This window comes from Lolium perenne, chromosome 4 (assembly GCF_019359855.2).
Source record: "Lolium perenne isolate Kyuss_39 chromosome 4, Kyuss_2.0, whole genome shotgun sequence".
Lineage (NCBI taxonomy): Eukaryota > Viridiplantae > Streptophyta > Magnoliopsida > Poales > Poaceae > Lolium > Lolium perenne.
In genome coordinates, this window is record NC_067247.2 from 157,124,576 (window position 1) to 157,144,467 (window position 19,892).

The following is a 19,892-nucleotide window of genomic DNA, read 5'->3' on the forward strand; positions in this document are numbered from 1 at the left end:
TAGTAGTACCCCTAAACCCTCAAATCTGTAAAAATAACCGTTTTTTTACAGTTTTCGGCGAGAAAAAAGCATAGACTAGAACCCCTAAACCCCTAAACCCTTAAAAAAAATTAGAGGTCCAACCCCTACTCCCCATTCCAACCTGTAGAAGTGAGGGCTGAGGAGGCCAAACTGCCCCAACCCGCACTCCTCTTCCATCTCGCGCGGGACGGAAATTTCACCGGCCCAACCTCCCGCGTCCGCGCGCCCGCCCGCCGCCATTCCGCCCCGCCTCCTCGACGCGCGCCGGCCGCCGCGGAAGCTCCCCGCCCGCGGGTCCGCGCTCCCCGCCGCCCGCGGATCCGCGCCGCCCCGCCGCAAGCCGGGCGCCGCCCCGCCCGCCCACCTGCCGTCGCCCGCCCGCCATCGCCCTCCCGCATGCCCGCCGTCGCCTCCCCGCCTCCCCGTCGCCCGCCTCCCCGTCGCCCCGCCGCCGGCCGCGCGCTCGGGCCTCGCCGCCGCCGAGCCGCCACGGCCGCCCCGAGGCCGCCTGTCGCCGCTCCGCCTCGCCGCCCGAGCCGCCGCGCTTCGCCGCCCGAGCCGCCGCGCCCCGCCGCCCGAGCCGTCGCGCCCGCCCCGAGCCCGCCCGGTATGCCCCTTGTTGTTTAATTTTTGCTATTTTTTTCTTTTAGCTTCATTGTTGGAAACTCATATATTAGTTTTTGTTGTCTTATGTAGATGGACACCGACGATACGGCGTCGTTGTCCGATGATTCCGGTTGGTCATCGTCGGATGATTCGGATATTGAGGAGTTGCTTCAAGACGACGATGTCGAGATGGTGAGCCTCCTCATCGACGTGCAAGAGTTTGAAGACCGCAAGAAGCTGATGGGGTCGAAGATGGGGCGAGTCACCATCTACCGGAACCGCGCTCTCAGCCACGAGCAATTGATGCACGACTACTTCGCGGTGGTACCGACATACCCACCATGCCTCTTCCGGAGAAGGTACCGAATGCGTCGTTGTTTGTTCGTGAAGATTGTCAATGATTGTGCGGTCGCCTCAGATTATTTCAAGCGTCGTAGATCCGCTGCCGGTATCATGGGGTTTAGTGGGTACCAAAAGATATCGGCGGTAATGCAGGTGCTCGCCTATGGCATACCCGCGGACTACACTGACGAGTATCTTCGCATTGGACAAGATACAACCACGGAGTCCGTCCGTAGGTTTGCAAAATTGGTCATCCGGTTGTATGGTGATGTGTATCTTCGAGCACCCAACGAAGAAGATACAAAGAGATTGATGGAGATGAATGAAAAAAGGGGATGGCCGGGGATGCTTGGTAGTCTTGATTGCATGCATTGGACATGAAAAAATTGTCCAAAGGCATGGCAAGGCATGTATTGCGGTAAAAGCCGTGATGCAACCTTTGTGCTTGAGGCCGTGGCATCGGAGGACACATGGATTTGGCATGCATTTTTTGGTTTGCCGGGCACACTCAATGATATCAATGTGCTCAATAGGTCGTCTTTGTTTGTAAGATTAGTTTCCGGGGATGCTCCTACTTGCAACTACAAGGTCATGAACAATGAGTACTCAATGGGATACTATCTCACCGATGGCATTTATCCCGAGTGGGCAACTCTTGTGAAGTCCATCAAAGAGAAAAATGAGGTGCCATTAACCAAAAAAGAGGCTCTTTTCACCAAGGCACAAGAGGCAGCCCGCAAGGATATTGAGAGAGCTTTCGGTGTTTTGCAAGCAAGGTTTGCCATAGTTTGGGGTCCAGCTCGTTTTTGGGACAAAAAAACCTTGGTGACCATCATGAAATGTTGTGTGATTCTACACAACATGATCCTCGAGGATGAGAGAGGCTTAAACCTGCCTTGTTTCTATGACAATGTTGGTACCCGTGTGCAACTGGAAAGAAACAGTTCTCGCGTACAAGCTTTTCTTGAAGCACATCGTCAGATTGAGAATGAAAAGACTCATGCCCAGCTCCGGGATGATCTAGTAGAGCACCACTGGCAGTTGGATGGCCGGCGGCAAGGCCAATGATCTACCATTGTTTTACTTTTTCTATGTCCTATTTGATTCGAAATATTATTGTCATTTGCAAAAACATTGTTGTAATAACTTGAATGATTTTATTATGTGTTTGAAACTACTATTCGCTGTTGTAATAATAATTAGAATGATTATTGTTTCTTTCAAACTGTTGTTGAGATGATGAAATTTGTGATATGTCATATGACAGTTTCAAGGGTTGGGGTTGGGGCAAAGACTAGAACCCTCAAACCCAACCCTTATAACGGAATATTCCGTTATAAGGGTTGGGTTTGAGGGTTCTAGTTATAAGGGTTGGGTTTGAGGGTTCTAGTCTTTGCCCCAGTTTTTCAACCTCTAAACGAGCCAAAAAAATGCCCATTCTCAACCCTTAAAACGGTTTGAGGGTTTGAGGGTTTGAGGGCTCTACTAGTGATGCTCTTAGGTTGCAGCTCGAGGACGAGCTGCATGTCCAGGTGGGGTGTAGTGTTAGAGTACGTAATGGCTTGGGCTAGCGGTATAGCCCATTAGTCTTAGGGTTAATTAGAAGTAAGGGTCGTTTGCTTAGGGGTCTAGTAAACCTCTCTATATAAGGAGAGGAGACGTATCAATCTAATCAAGCAAGAATTAAGAAGGAAACCCCTTCCCTCTTGCCACCGGCCGTGGGTAAGGTCCCCGGCCAGCCCTCTCGCGCCATCCTCTAGCAGCACCATAACAGTTTGCCATATGCTTGAAGCACTGCTTCTTGGCCCCTCGCCTGTAGAAGCCTCTTTCATTGCTGCAGAAATGCCAAAAAAAATTGAAAATGTATCAGACTGTTGATTATCCACTTTTCCCTAAATGGGCCTTGGTTTTTCACCATGCACAAGAACCAAAAAATTACCACAAACCGAAAAAGCACGGATTTAGACATCCGCCATCACCACATACCCTCAAAATCATTAAGAGTATCACATAATTAAAACACAACAACTCTTGCTTGCGCTCACAGATATAATCGTCAAAGTTCTTTTTAGATGAACAGGGTATGAAAGATGCCCCCATCTGGTGGCAGGACTGAATCAATAACTCATATTATGTTTTACTGTTTGTTCTCAACATTTCAGGGACATTTTCTGTGAGAGGAAATCCATATGGTAGTATAAAGCAATGGTATCCATTGATAGCCAGTTATTCGACCATGTTTTCTATGTTGGCTACTGAATGTCATGCTCAATAATTACTAACCAGTCGCTCCGAAGTTACTTAGACAGTTAAGTTTCCTGTTATGTTGGCTTCTTTGCACCTATTTATTTGCAAGAATTGTGTACCAACCTAAAGTAGCCCCAGAACTTATTTTTTTATCTATTGTAATTATCCCGAACCAAGTACTGTTTTCGTCAACATTGTATGTTCCTTAACTTTAAGAAAAATATGGTAGTATCCAAGTCCTGAATAAACTAAGTTCTTCAGCTATCGACTAAGTATCTTCACATTTCAATATTGTTCGAAGCTCGAGTTACCTGCTATTTCTCCAGATGTTCTCATCTTAAATAGAATTTTGTTTCTTAAATATAAAAATTATGTGGATTTATCATCTTGCATAGCTTTTCATATTTGTGTAGCACGTCCGGGAGAATAAATTCACAAGCTTGTGAAAGGAGTCTCGATGTCAGAAGTGTACCTGCCAACATTAGCTTTACTGCAACAGCGAGTTTCCGTCTGGTTACTGGGCCTGTGAAGCGGACTACATGAGGCAAGAACAAAACTATATGTGAGTGCTTTCGACAATATATAATCGGTGCAGTGTATGTTTTTTATTGAAATTCTTTGCTAAACCATGAGGTTTTTGTGCTCAATGAATGGAATATAAAATATTGCACTACTGCCTTCTCGGATATTTTTCCGGTTTAGTCTCTGCATGTCACTCATGTCTTCTGATTCCATATCTTTCTTGTTACTAAAAGAACTGTACTTGCTCCATAGTCACTTCAACAAAAATTATGTAACTATATCTGCATCGCTCTCTGAATCATCTGTAAGGTTGGTGAAACCACATTTCAGGTCTTCGATGAAAGCAAACACAAAACTAATGAAATGGTGCAGCAAGGCATTCCCGTGCCTCTTGGATCGAACAGAAAACTAACCCCCTCCCACGAAGACAAAATTTAGCAAACGAAAATCATTTGCATCACTACCCAGCAACAGCAGATCAAGCATGATACCACGAAGCAAAGAAAAGACGCTAGCTGTAGAAAAACGGCGCAGCAAAGCGCTTTGCGTCCTTCTAGTATATCCATCAAACCGGTCAAGGAAACAATTCCAATGTGCTATATGTAAGAAAAATGAGTCTAAGGCCAAATCAGGCTCCAAGAATGCAAGAAGTACCAACAAAACGTGCGAAAATGAGGCATTACTTTCTCTAATGTTTAGCGACACCAATCCTCAGTCCGCCAGTCAGGTACCTCGACTCCTGGAGTACCTTGGTCATCCTTTCTTCCCGGCTCGCCTCCACTGAATCCAGATGCTGCTCCCTACAACAGAAGTACAAAACAAGGCAATATTTAGAACTTGACAGGGCTTCGTTTGAAACAACTCTAGGAAGATTGTTATGGTGATACCTGAGCTTGTGCCTAAATATCCTCCAGTTCAGCGACTATATCTAAGGACAGACAGACGGTTAGATGGAACGGTTTCTCGACATCTCTGCATCAGGGTTAATATAGTAGCATTGGTAAGATAATTGGTACACGGATAAAATTGATATGTGGAACTCTTTGGTGGTAAAGTGTAAGTAACTGTAAGCCTAAATCATGCAAACCAAGATAACGACTTAACTACCTTGAATGTTATAAGCTCACAAAGTACAGTACCAAACTGAACATATCTACTTGCTGTCATAGGCACATGATATATGATCTGCACAATATTCAATTTCCTGTTAGTATCATGATTATAACAGCAAAACTATATATTTCTAAATTAAATGTGATTTACCATAAAAGAACTTGGATTCTCTTGCCTTGTTTCTTACATGCGTGGCTGGCAACCTGGCAGTAGTGGATTACTAGTAGGACTAGCAATAATTTGAGCCATTGGTAAAACCGGTGTTGCTCTGGTGCTTCTCAATGGAAAGTTTACATATAGAACTCAACATCTTGGGCTGCCCTTGCCTTCCTACGATGTTCCGACGATACAAACACTGATAGAACAGCTACTAGGGCAATCCTTATTAAAGCACAAAACTAACGTGGCTTCATTTTTCAAGAGGAGAAAAGGACAGCATTTCGTCGGAAACCTCTGTCCATAAAAGGATGTCTTAGACTTGTCTAAATTTGGATGTATGTGGATACTATTAGCGTATAGATACATCCAAATTTAGACAAATCTAAGATATCTTTTTATGGGCAGAGGGAGTATATATATTCAGTTGCCAATGGCTTAGTCAAGCATGAAACAAAATCAAGTGCAATAAACCAGAACACGAGCTTGAAATATATAGATCATCAGGTGAAAATTACAAAGAAGTCAATGTGAAGACACATACTAGTTAACCATGTTGACTTGCCCTTTTTTTAATTTGATCCCACAAAATACATAGGTAACCAGCTTGATGTTACAACGCAATACTCAACTCCACAAGCCATGGCATTCCACCGCTATTGCTAGCACATCCGAAATGATAAAAGACCCACAGACCTTACCACCATGCAAGCCTGCGTAACTGGGTTTGGAGTTTGGACATGTCTAATTTACCGTCCTCTCAAAGGAAAAATATGAACCTGCGTATCCCAAAGACTTGTGCTGACACAAAATGCCACAAGAGCCGTTATCTGCACGCACCACGGCACGTAACTCCTTGGCTCAGAAGACCTTGCTCAAGCAGCTTGAATTTGCAATGCACTTCAAGCACTGTCTCCTGGCTCCTCACCTGTAGAAGCCGCTTTCATCTCTGCAGAAACGACAACAAATAAAAAAAAAATCAGATCACTGATTATCAAATTTGCCCCGAAAATCAGCTGGCTGATTATACTGATTTGTTTCTCCCAAACCACAAGGACAAACAAATCACCGCTAACCCAAAAGGCACTAACTAGTCATCGGCCCACACAAATTCATGAAAAAGGCTAAAGTGAACTCAAGAGAACCACCTCTCTTGCTTGCACAGAGATTAATGTGTGTAATCATTTTAGATGAACAGGTCATCAAATCGGATGAACCTGTCAACATTTTATCAAAACAGACTTCGAAAGCAGTTTAAGCTCAGTATCATTGCCCATAGTTTATATATGTTGTTAGTAGTAATAAATACTATGCAGTACCCTTTTACTCGCAATCTAGACTTTTGCAGTAACATTTCGGGAATAAACAACAGGGTCATAGGCACATCAATGTACCTATCGATGTACCTGGAATGTAGAAGCCCGAGTAGGGAAGTACTCTCCCCCAAGACAGAGCTAACTTCGTGACCTGCCTTGACTTGGACGTGCCCACGAAGATGACATCGGTACCCTCGATGAAGCCACTCACACGTGCCATATAACGAGGTTTGATGTGGTTGCTGCTGCGGTGGAGAGGAGGCGGCGCCAGGGCTTGCAGACGCGACTGGAGGCGGGGGAGTACCTCGTTGACGATGTCATCCATCAGCGCCGGTGGCGGCGCCATGGATACTGCCGCCGTAGAGTGGGGCAGCGAGGGTTTGATTTGGGTGGGGCGATTCGTTGCTACTACGGTACTACCTCAGTCGACAATTTTAGCACTCGAATTCCTAAGTAAAAAAAACAATTGCACTTGTTAGAAAAATGTGCAAGTTAGAATTTGCTAACTAGTTAGGTGTTATAGAATTAGGAAGAGTCAAATCTTACTTCCAAATCATTACGTCGGTGAATGAGAGGTGGAGATATTATAGAAAAACAGCAGCAGAAATTACAGTCCAGTATCAAGGACGAGTACAAGAAAGAATCACACACGGCACATGAAATGTGATATGGACTTTCGCACTAGACAGATTTCATAAGTAGTACTAGTAGCAGCTATTTTGAGATGTACAACTGGAGTAGATTATAACCAATACATCCTTACATCCATCAGTCTTGCTCTACTGGAAATATCATGAATATCAGCTCCCAAGGACCTTACATGTTCAGGTTTCTATTGAAATTTTTAAATAATGTCCTCTTCACCTCCCAAATTCATGCTCGGGCAAACCCAAACCGTCGATGGCACTTAAGAATGATGAGGTAGTCAAACCGAGAATCAAACACCAGGCACATGAAATGTGAAGCAATTTTCTTTTAAGCTGTAGATTATAACCAATACGTCCTTACATCCATCAATCCAATGGCTAACACAACAATTCCAGTTTGCTCTAGGCTTAAGAATTGAGGCTAAGGCCGAAATAAAAATCAAGACTGAGACCTTGAAAATCAATAAATAAGGCCACAAGTAGTACCAGCAAATACAACATGCTGCTTTCTCTAAAGCTAGCCACACCAATACTAACTCATCCTATCAGGTAACAGGAGTAACTTCATGGAGTATGCACAAAGGGTCAATCTTCGCCTTGGTAATCCTTTCCTGGATTGTCTCCCCTGAATCCTGGTGTTGCTTCTGTAATAGAAGTACAAAACATAGCAATGTTAACTGGGCAGTGCTTCGTTCCAAAACAACTGCAGAAGATGGCTATGGTGATAGTTACCTTAGCTTGCACCTGAGTTTCTCGAGTTCAGCCACTATCCATGGATGGGCAGTTTCCCAACATCTCTGCATCAGAGTTGATAGCATTGGTAAGTTAACTGATACATGTAACTCTCTAGCAAACTGCATTTGTAGGCAAGAAAAAGCATCACAACAGAAACAAATGCTGGTGCTGTCCTACTGAAGATGTGAGCATATACCTTAGGGAACTTCTGCTGCCCCTACTGGAACCACTTTCTGTTGGACAATCAATGCCGCTTGATCACATCTACCAGCTCCGAGCAACGAAGGTGGAAATGGAGATGTACACTAACTGCAACAAAATGAGGTTAGTGCAGCATGCCATGTGCCATTAGTGAGCTTACCTACACAACCAATGAAAACTACCCATGCCAATCCCAATAGACCACATAGATCCAAACTGTTTTGAAGCAACAGCTTGGTATCGCTTTTCCTCCAAGCAACTTGAGGGACAAAAATCGGCAATGTTTGGCACGATATTGTTATCCAAGAATATATTTGTAGGTCTGAGATCTAAGTGAACGATGAAAGTCTTGCAAAGATGATGTAAAGCCTCTCAAATTCCCTGATTATTTAATAGCACTTCTTCCATGCAGATTCATGCATCTATAAAGAAGAGAAGAGAGTTAATTATTTGGCATACATGAAAGCTCTTGATCTTCAAAAAGGCTAGACAGTATAAACAAGTGGAATGCTAAACAAATATTTCTATTACTGTGATGTATGTAAGCAATCTGAACAATCTATCAAAAAACTGAAGATTATGTGACATATGATGCTACCTTTCATATGAGCATGAAGGCTCCATCTAGGTAGACACTGAAAGCACAACAATCATCAGATTTGACAAATTTTCTGTTGTGCATTTATCTTTGCATCTGTGTCAACACTTTTTTTTCATTTTCATCAGTTCAGACACTTTGTGGAACTTCTCATGGAGGTGCGCGCTGGACAACTTCATTGCAGTTGTCAGAGGCTCAATCCTACAGTTCAAAACAACAAGTGTCAGTATCAAATTGAGTTTTCCGATTCACTATGACTGTAACCAGTATCAACAAGAGTTACCATACCTAAATGGATCGAGCTGAAGGAGAGAGCACTACGAAATAATCAAGGGAATTTGTGAGGGTTTACATTATCTTCACGCGATTCATATTCTTCACTTAGATCTAAAACCTGCAAATATACTGCTAGATGACAACATGGTGCCAAAAATTGCAGATTTTGGTCTCTCAAGATCCTTTGATGAAAAGCAAAACCAGGCATGCTATTACGTCAAAACTGCTAGGATCTATGAAAGCTGGTTTGAGCTTTAATCCACTGGACAACATGTTCCTCCTGATGCTAGCTGTGAAACAAGAGAAGAAGAGTTATTCATGAGGCTAACAGATCCAACTCCTACACATACTAAAGTAGTACTAATCAGAACGCAAGAGATACAGGCTTCTGGACATATCAATATTAGCACAGGAAGATTCTAGGAAAACTTTGGCAGGTTCGATTTATCCGGATAAAAGTGTGTAACAACTAACAACACCTACGCAGATAAATATTGTCAACACAGACACAAAGGAGTATCCACAACCCATAAATCCCACAATAATTTTGCTGTCTACCACACCTTGCCCCGCTACTCTAGCTACTGACACGCATGAAAACATGGGCAAAAACTACTAACAAATTAGCCAAGAAATTGGTACTGGTAAGCAAACAGAGAACTGCGATGATGGATCTTAAGAGCAGATAAACACGACTATAAGGAGCACAAGGAACCAGCAGCTTCTAAGTTAATAAAAGGATACTGAATCATGCAAGAACACCAATACTAGACAAGAGGGGGAAGAAGATGGCTGTTACCTTGGAGGACGCCTTGCTGCTCGCGAGATCCAGATCTGGTGAGGTGAGGACTGGGTTGGCACGGGAGGCCCTATTTAAAGGCAGGCGAGGCTCAGATCTGGATCTCGCGTCCTGGTAAAGAAAATATTTACGGCCATAACGATGGGTTAAACAGTTAAACTAGTGCGGGAATCCAGCTGGTTCGTTTGTTTTTAACGTACGTGCTGACAAAGTCCATCCTACGCATCGACCAAAAAATGCCCCACCTCCCTTTGCTGGCACGCTCAGACGTTTTGAAATTTGTTATCGCAAACCTTCCTTTTTACTGTATATAAAAACAGCCATATAGCCGTGGATGCTGCATTTCTATCTCAGCTAGAGCGCTTTTTAATAAAGTCCTAAAAACTTAAAAATAGAGACGGCAAAAAAATCGTTTCTAGCTGTCAACCCTATTCAGTATTTTTATTGGCGCGGTCCACGTTATCATCTGCCGGCTCTAGGCCGAACTAATTTTAGGAGGGTTGGCAGGTGCGCCTGATGAACGACATAATGCCATGATCCAGCCCTGTCGGTGAGATTCGCATAAATCTCTCCCCATCTCGCCACCTGCGACGTCCTCTCGCGACCCATATCGACACTGCAACCACCCCTAGCCATCGTTGGCCCGTAGTCTCCGGTAGAAATCCCTCCACCGCCGCATATACTTTTCCACTAAATGTGCTACCGCATCGCCCCATCTCGTCGTCGCCCCTCCACAGCCAAACCGCCGCCCGTACTCAGTTCCCACCTCGCGTCCACCTTGCATTTTATGTGTTCAATGGTTTGCCAAGGCGATGGACTCTGGCGATAAGGAGGCACTCGTCACTCTGATGGACAAGGAAGTCGATGTCGGTGAGGGAAGCCATCAGCAACGAGGAGCATATGACGATCCTCGTCACCCTCTTGGCCATGATCGTAGAAGAGGATAGGCCGAGGATTAGTTGTTCCACGCCGGGGCGTCATTGTGATTCAAACTTGTTATTATTTGTGTGCTTTGTCGATCTTAAATTATTTGTTTACTATGATGAACTTGTTGAATTATTTCTATGATTTGTTAAACTTGTAATTAATTATTGTAGTTCATTTGTTATTTTAAATTTAAATTATATCAAAAATAGTGTATGCGGAGGCGTATGAGGTGCGGCTAGGTACCGGCACCTCCCAATAATCGCATCTCCCCTCCTTCGTGGTGTTTGGGAGACCTTTGTGGTATCCTGCATCTTTCCAACGTGACGTGTCTCACTTCGTGTGAGGTAACGTCGGAGTACATCCTCGTCTCCAAGTGTCTCGGTTATCTCTATACCTGAATTTAATTTTCTTGTGATAGTCATCGAGGTTGAATTACTTATATCTTGCTATCACTTGTGTTACATAAATCTTGTGACTATCTTGCTTAGATTCAGTTGTTGTTGATGCACTTAGTTGAACCTAGCTTATTTAGGTTTTGTGTTTCAAAAATAAACGTTAGTTTAATTCTGCATTCTTACAAGTTAAATCCATAATATTTTTAAAATCGCCTATTTACTCCATCTATGCGACATCTCATCCTGTGAGGTGTCAATCGGATAGAGTTTGGTATACGATGTAATGTACTACTATGTCACTAGATTGATTTCACTAGACATTGTTTAGCTGAAATAGCTTGACTTGCATCCAGACTAATCTTTCAAAGTTAATAAAATGGTTATACTAGTGAGAATTATAAGGTGTTAGTTGTCTTTCGGAAACTTAGGTTATAATCATCAGTTTGTAGAAAACACATAATGAACATCTATGGCATATAAATGTTTAGAGGAATCTACCCTATTTGTTAATGCCAACAAATATCACTCAAAGAAGATATTTAATACGGGACTATGTTTGTAAAAAACTATATCCAGCATGTAAGGTGATTAAGCACTTCTTTCGGTTTTTCCCTTGCCTGCATGCAGCCTTAGCGCCATTTCTCACTACATGAGGGTTAAAAGTTGAAGGCAGCAAAGTTCGTCGGCACAACCTAGATTTTTATCGGCTTAGTGTTGCGCTGACGGTTGTCGTTGGCTTCCAACCGTTGGCAAAGCCCGCATCAACATAACATGTCGGCCGGCGGCATACCATGGCTATTGGCGCGAGCCGCGAGGTACTGACGGCGCGAGAGTTATGCCGACGGCAATGTTGTTGATGTAGCTTGCCATGTTTCGAACGCTGAAAACTCACCTGGCGGAGCTATGCTGACAATAATGCAAGGAGAAGTGATCACCAAAATGCTCTAAAACGCGTATAAAAAAGGGAGTGATCACAATCTTATTCATCTTTCGATGTTTCCAAGTAGTAATAAAATAAATAAAATTAGATTAAATAAAGTAAGTAAGTAAAAAACAGTAAAAGGGTGATTGTTTTGGGGTTTTGGATGCAAATAGGATAAGTAAATATTTTGTATTTTTGGATTAAAATAATGAATCAAAAAAAGTAAGATAAAAGCAATATAAAGGTGTTCCTAATGATAAAAATGTGGACCGGGTTCATGGGTTCACTTGACTATTATGTCTTTTAAGTTGTAGTGAACAATAGCAATTCACCAATGAGATATGAAAAGCAGAATAATAACATGTGAAAGATACACATTCATATGGGCATCACGTGCTAACATGGAGATGATGCAACACATCTCTCTTATACTTCACAAGAAAAGGAAAACTCCATGCAATCTTGTATTAAGAATTAACAGAGCATATATAGCCATAAGTACTTTGACATGATGTTTGAATATCAAATATGCTACCTTAAACAAACAAGATCATCACTTTTGTCACCTGACGAACATATCACATACATTCACTTTATCCCTAGTGAGGTAGCAAAAAAAAGGCAAAACCATAATAGATCATGAATTTGTTGTCACTATTCAATCACTAAAACCATGCTACTCCATCTAATACACACATCAACCCGCACACGCTTTTGCATAAAAGTTGGATCAGAACCAATACTTAAGAACGGGGTATATAATATGCATCTATTAATACATCTTGCACATAATATGATCAGATCTCATAGCACAATATCATAGAATAAGAATCCACCACATAGGTAATAAAAATATGGCCATAATCATGTTGGGCAGCTCATATGGCACTAAGAACTATGAAGAACATGAGAGAAATAGATCAAGCTACTGCCACTAACCCGTAGTCCAGAGGTGGACTACTCCCCCTTGATCATGGTGATGAAGATGAAGACGTTGAAGAAGGTGGAGATCCCTCCGGTGGCGGCTCCGGCGGAGTTTCCCCCTCCAATTTTCGCTGTTGCAGCCTCTATTTTCGTGTTTCTGTCTTCTGCGGCGCTCTTCCCCGATAATTCTTCCGGGCCAGATATATAGTGATTTTTAGGTCAAAATACGTCGGTGGGCGAAAAATCACGCAAATTGGACGATCGATGGCCGAAAGATGGCAGGTGGCGCGCCCTACATGTCTGGGCACGCCACTTGGGCTCTTTTGGGCCTCAGGCCCTTCCAGATGTGTTTCTAGGTACCAAGGTGCTTCTCCCGATGAAAAAAATGATGCTCCAAAAATCACAGCTCAATTTAACTCTGTATAGGTCTCTGAAAGTGAAAAATACACAAAATAGGAAATTCATGTTCTGCTGAGTTATAAACCAAATAAAGGGAATCATTCGTAAATCCATCATATATGTTGCAAATATGTGGAAATTCAATATGATAAATGACAAAGTTCATGTATGCATGCATCAACATCCCAGGCTTAACCTATGCTCATCCCCGAGTATAAAGGTGATAAAACTAACATGAACTTTGGAGTTTATATATAGCTTCTAAATAATCATGCAAAGTATCACAAGGTTCAGTCAATAAAGAATGACAATAAGTAATATGAACTTATAAAGTGATAACTCTTACATTCTACAAAGCATGCATTATAGTAAATAACATTGTAAGTGTCGTCGTGGTGAACAGACAAATGTCATTGGATGGCTTAAGTTGGGGCCGGATGTACGCTTGAGGATCCGGGTGAGGGGGAGGTTAAGATGGAGAAAGAGATTGAACTCAGGATTGTATTGATTTTCAGGAACTTGGCCAAGGGCCAGAGGTTGAAGACGTATGGCTACAAGGTGAGAACCTCTACCGAACCCTAGATAGATTATCTGATGAACCGTCCGTCCGTCCCGCGCAGGGGTGTCCCTCCTCTCCTTATATAGGGGAGAGGAGGCTTACAAGGGAAGGAACCCTAGGGGTATCTTTGCTGACCTAAGCTACTTTATAAAGATTCTTTGGCCCCCGTGACGACGCTTATGTCTTTAATCAGAGGGCTGATGACCTTCCCCGGTATCTTTAACGTCAGCAACTTCTTTGGCGTCAGGGCTTCGATTAAATCTGAAGTGCTTCGCTCATCTTGTCCTTTGGTCCTTAAGGGAATCTTTGACTGGAATGCTGACATGATACAGTTGAGCCTATGCCGGATCTCCAGTATCTTTACCTTTGTACCTCAATCTCTTATGTTTTTCGTACTCCGGCATACTCCTCCCGGTATACCGGTCCGTATCAACTTAGCACAGTTCATACTCAACTTTGAGCATCCGGATTAATCTTTAATCCAGTATACAAATGGTTTATCATGGCATATTTTCCATAGTCTTGGCCTACCGGGGGCCATCCCCCCGACAGTAAGAAACATGAATGATAAGTAATATGAACCATAAAGCATGCTTAGGAGAATCATATATAATTGTTTGGAAGACTCTTTGTCCTCTCTTTTGATTCTTTGGATACTTTTGAATCTTGAACACAAGAAAGTAAGCAGGAAATGTATGTGCTAGTCCTCTAACAAAATAAAAAGTAGAGAGAATAAAACGAGGTTTTGAGATATGCAATTCATGTCAACAATAATAATAAGGATGGGGTAACATGAATCTCTCTGTGTGGAGATATCTGTGAGTCATGTGTTTGACCTCTTATGAGTAAATTTTGCCCCATTTTCTTGGTTGCTAAGGATTACACCTCTTGTTACTCACCTCCGGGTAACCACAACCTTTCAACATACATGTTTTAACCAAGTATCGCAATGGGGCACCTTCATGACGCCTGTACAAAGGACCAAAGGAGATAGATTACTCTACTATAGGCCATCCATACTGGGACAACATGAACAACAGACGGTGAGCATCCTCTCTAACTATTTCTCACTTTTTTCTCTAACTCTTTTTCTTTCTTTCTTTTTCTTTTTTTCCACTCTTTTTTCACTAACTCTTTTTGTTTTCTTTCTCACTGTTTTCACTCTTCCTATTGAGGATGCTCTTTGCTGAAACTTCCACCATGATTAGGCATGGCTTCCGTTAGTGGCCCGTTGATTTTTCTCTAACATGTATGCATACTTACTGTTGATAACCTCCACTTACTTGGCAAGAGATTGAAGGAGATATGCCCTAGAGGCAATAATAAAGTGGTTATTATTTATATCTTTATGTTTATGATAAATGTTTATATATCATGCTAGAATTGTATTAACCGAAACATTAGTACATGTGTGATATGTAGACAAACAAGAAGTCCCTAGTATGCCTCTTAAACTAGCTTGTTGATTAATGGATGATTAGTTTCATAATCATGAACATTGGATGTTATTAATAACAAGGTTATGTCATTGTGTGAATGATATAATGGACACACCCAATTAAGCGTAGCATAAGATCTCGTCATTAAGTTATTTGCTATAAGCTTTCGATACATAGTTACCTAGTCCTTATGACCATGAGATCATGTAAATCACTTATACCGGAAAGGTACTTTGATTACACCAAACACCACTGCGTAAATGGGTGGCTATAAAGGTGGGATTAAGTATCCGGAAAGTATGAGTTGAGGCATATGGATCAACAGTGGGATTTGTCCATCCCGATGACGGATAGATATACTCTGGGCCCTCTCGGTGGAATGTCGTCTAATGTCTTGCAAGCATATGAATGAGTTCATAAGAGACCACATACCACGATTTAGTAAAGAGTACTTGTCAGGAGACGAGGTTGAACAAGGTATAGAGTGATACCGAAGATCAAACCTCGGACAAGTAAAATATCGCGAGACAAAGGGAATTGGTAATATATGTGTATGGTTCATTCGATCACTAAAGTCATCGTTGAATATGTGGGAGCCATTATGGATCTCCAGATCCCGCTATTGGTTATTGGTCGGAGTGAGTACTCAACCATGTCCGCATAGTTCTCGAACCGTAGGGTGACACACTTAAAGTTGGATGTTGAAATGGTAGCACTTGAATTATGGAATGGAGTTCGAATATTTGTTCGGAGTCCCGGATAAGATCCCGGACATCACGAGGAGTTCCGGAATGGTCCGGAGAATAAGATTCATATATAGGATGTCATTTTATGTGAAATAAAATGTCGCGGAAGGTTCTATGGAAGGTTCTAGAAGGTTCTAGAAAAGTCCGGAAGAAACCACCAAGGAAGGTGGAGTCCACAAGGGACTCCACCTCCATGGCCGGCCAGCCCTAGATGGGGTGGAGTCCCAAGTGGACTCCACCATAGGGGGCCGGCCACCCCCACATGGGAGGTGGGAATCCCACCTTTGGGTGGGAGTCCTAGTTGGGCTAGGTTTCCCCTCCTATGGAAGGTTTTGGTTTCGGGTCTTATTCGAAGACTTGGACACCAACACTTGGGATCCACCTATATAATGAGGGGCCAAGGGAGGGGGCCGGCCAACCCCAAGACCACAAGCTGGCCGCCCCATAGAGTGGCCGGCCACCCCTCCCAAACCCTAGCCAAGTTCCTCTCCTCCATATTGCCCGCATAGCTTAGCGAAGCTCCGCCGGACTTCTACACCGCCACCGACACCACGCCGTCGTGCTGTCGGATTCAAGAGGAGCTACTACTTCCGCTGCCCGCTGGAACGGGGAGGTGGACGTCGTCTTCATCAAAAACCGAACTTGTGACCGAGTACGGAGGTCTTTGCCCGTTCGTGGCGCCGGAACCGATCGTGATCAAGATCTTCTACGCGCTTTTGCAAGCGGCAAGTGATCGTCTACCGCAGCAACAAGAGCCTCATCTTGTAGGCTTTGGAATCTCTTCAAGGGTGAGACTCGATACCCCCTCGTTGCTACCGTCTTCTAGATTGCATCTTGGCTTGGATTGCGTGTTCGCCGTAGGAAAATTTTTGTTTTCTATGCAACGTTATCCTACAGTGGTATCAGAGCCGTGTCTATGCATAGATGGTTGCACGAGTAGAACACAATGGTTTGTGGGCGTTGATGCTCTTGTTATCTTTAGTTTGAGTACTTTGCATCTTTATGGCATAGTGGGATGAAGCGGCTCGGACTAACTTTACATGACCGCGTTCATGAGACTTGTTCCTCGTTCGACATGCAACTTGTATTGCATAAGAGGCTTTGCGGGTGTCTGTCTCTCCTACTATAGTAAAGATTCAATTTACTCTTCTATTGAAAACATTAGTATCAACGTTGTGGTTCATGTTCGTAGGTAGATTAGATCTCTCTCGAAAACCCTAAACCACGTAAAATATGCAAACCAAATTAGAGACGTCTAACTTGTTTTTGCAGGGTTTGGTGATGTGATATGGCCATAATGTGATGATGAATATGTATGAGATGATCATTATTGTATTGTGGCAACCGGCAGGAGCCTTATGGTTGTCTTTAAATTTCATGTTGAGTAGTATTTCAAAGTAGTTGTAATAGTTGCTACATGGAGGACAATCATGAAGACGGCGCCATTGACCTTGACGCTACGCCGACGATGATGGAGATCATGCCCGAAGATGATGGAGATCATATCCGTGCTTTGGAGATGAAGATCAAAGGCGCAAGAACAAAAGGGCCATATCATATCACATATGAACTGCATGTGATGTTAATCCTATTTATGCATCTTATTTTGCTTAGATCGCGACGGTAGCATTATAAGATGATCCCTCACTAAAATCTCAAGATAATAAAGTGTTCATCCTTAGTAGCACCGTTGCCAAGTCTTGTCGTTTGAAGCACCTCGTGATGATCGGGTGTGATAGATTCAATAAGTACATATAACGGGTGCAAGACAGTTTTGCACATGCGGATACTAAGGTGGCCTTGACGAGCCTAGCATGTACGGACATGGTCTCGGAACACGTGATACCGAAAGGTAGAGCATGAATCATATGGTTGATATGATGAACACTTTGAGTGTTCGCCATTGAAATCACACCTTTTCTCGTGATGATCGGGTTTAGGTGCGGTGGATTTGGTTCGTGTGATCACTAAGACAATGCGAGGGATATTGTTTTGAGTGGGAGTTCACTTAGGTTTTTAATTATGTTGAATTAAAATTTGAACTCAATTTGTCATAAACTTAGTCTAAACTATTGCAAATATATGTTGTAGAGATGGCGTCCCCAATCAATTTTAATCGGTTCCTAGAGAAAGAGAAACTTAAGAGCAACGGTAGCAACTTCACCGATTGGTTCCGTCATGTGAGGATCTTCCTCTCTCGGCGGAAATCTGCAATTTGTGCTTGATGCACCGCTAGGTGACCCTCTGCAGAAGATGAATCCGATGAAGTAAAAGCTGTTTACGGGACTCGGAAAACTCGGTACTCTCAAGTTCGGTGTGCCATCTGTGCGATCTGGAATCCGATCTTCAAAAACGTTTTGAGCACCATGATCCTCATGAGTTGATGAATGAGCTGAAAGCTATATTCGAGACTCATGCGCGATGGAATGCTATGAAGCATCGAAACATTTCTTGGTTGTATGATGGAAGAAGGCAGCTCGTTAGTGAGCACATGCTCGCCATGACCGGCATGCGAAGAAACTCGATGACTTGGGAATAGTGATTCCTAACGGTGGGATTAATCGTGTCCTTCAATCATCGCCACCAAGTTACAAGAACTTTGTGATGAACTACAATATGCGTAACATGAACAAGGAGTTACCTTAACTTTTTGGCATGCTAAAAGCTGCTGAGATTGAGATCAAGAAAGAGCACCAAGTGTTGATGGTCAACAAGACCACCAAGTTTCAAGAAACAGGGCAAGTCTAAGGGAAAATTCAAGAAGGGTGGCAAGAAAGCTGCCACGCCTCCTATGAAACCTAAGAACGGCCCTAAGCACGATGCCGAGTGCTATTATCGCAAGGAGAAGGGACACCTGGAAGCGTAATTGCTCCAAGTATCCGGCTGATACGAAGAGCGGCCTTGTCAAGAAGAAGAAAGAAGGTATATTTGATATACATGTTATAGATGTTCATTTCACTGGTTCTCGTTCTAGTACACGGGTATTTGATACGGTTCGGTTGCTCATATTTGTAACTCGAAACAGAACTAAAGAATAAACGACAGCTGAAAGATGAAGTGACGATGCGCGTTGGAAACGGATCCAAGGTCAATGTGATCGCAGTCGGCACACTTCCTCTACATCTACCTTCGGGATTAGTTTTAAGCCTAAATAATTGCTATTATGTACTGCGTTGAGCATGAACATTATATCTGGATCTTGTTTAATGCAAGACGGTTATTCATTCAAGTCTGAGAATAATGGTTGTTCTATTTTTATGAATAATATCTTTTATGGTCGAGCACCACAAAAGAATGGCTTATTTCTATTAGATCTCGATAGTAGTGATACGCATATACATAACATTGATGCTAAGCGAATTAAACTTAATGATAATTCTACTTATATGTGGCACTTGTCGTCTTGGTCATATTGGAGTGAAACGCATGAAGAAACTCCATGCGATGGATTACTTGAATCACTTGACTTTGAGTCACTTGATAGATGCGAAGCATGTCTAATGGGTAAAATGACAAAGACTCCATTTTACGGTATGATGGAGCGAGCTCTTGACTTATTGGAAATCATACATACGAGATGTATGTGGACCAATGAGCGTAGCATCGCGCGGTGGTTATCGTTATGTTCTAACCTTCACAGGATGATCTGAGTAGATATGGGTATATCTATTTCATGAAACATAAATCCGAAACTTTCGAGAAGTTTAAGGAATTTCAAAGTGAAGTAGAAAATCAACGTAACAAGAAGATCAAATTTCTACGATCTGATCGTGGAGGTGAATATCTGAGTTATGAGTTTGGCATGCATTTAAAGAAATGCGGAATACTTTCACAATTGACACCGCCGGGAACACCTCAACGAAACGGTGTGTCGAACGTCGTAATCGAACTCTCTTAGATATGGTTCGTAGTATGATGTCTCTTCTTGATTTGCCGTTATCATTTTGGAGTTATGCATTAGAGACGACCGCATTCACTTTAAATAGAGCACCATCAAAATCC

At 42.8% G+C, this 19,892-nt stretch overlaps 1 long non-coding RNA gene across 1 annotated transcript; it reads right to left on the minus strand.

The window, feature by feature from the left end:
- Positions 1 to 7,276: 7,276 nt before the first annotated feature.
- On the minus strand, positions 7,277 to 9,733 carry LOC127294260 (uncharacterized). Its single transcript, XR_007846504.2, has 6 exons — positions 9,580 to 9,733; positions 8,793 to 9,070; positions 8,505 to 8,705; positions 7,902 to 8,328; positions 7,703 to 7,767; positions 7,277 to 7,614 (listed from the first exon to the last, which is right to left on the minus strand). It is a non-coding gene; the product is annotated as an uncharacterized lncRNA (long non-coding RNA).
- Positions 9,734 to 19,892: the final 10,159 nt, after the last annotated feature.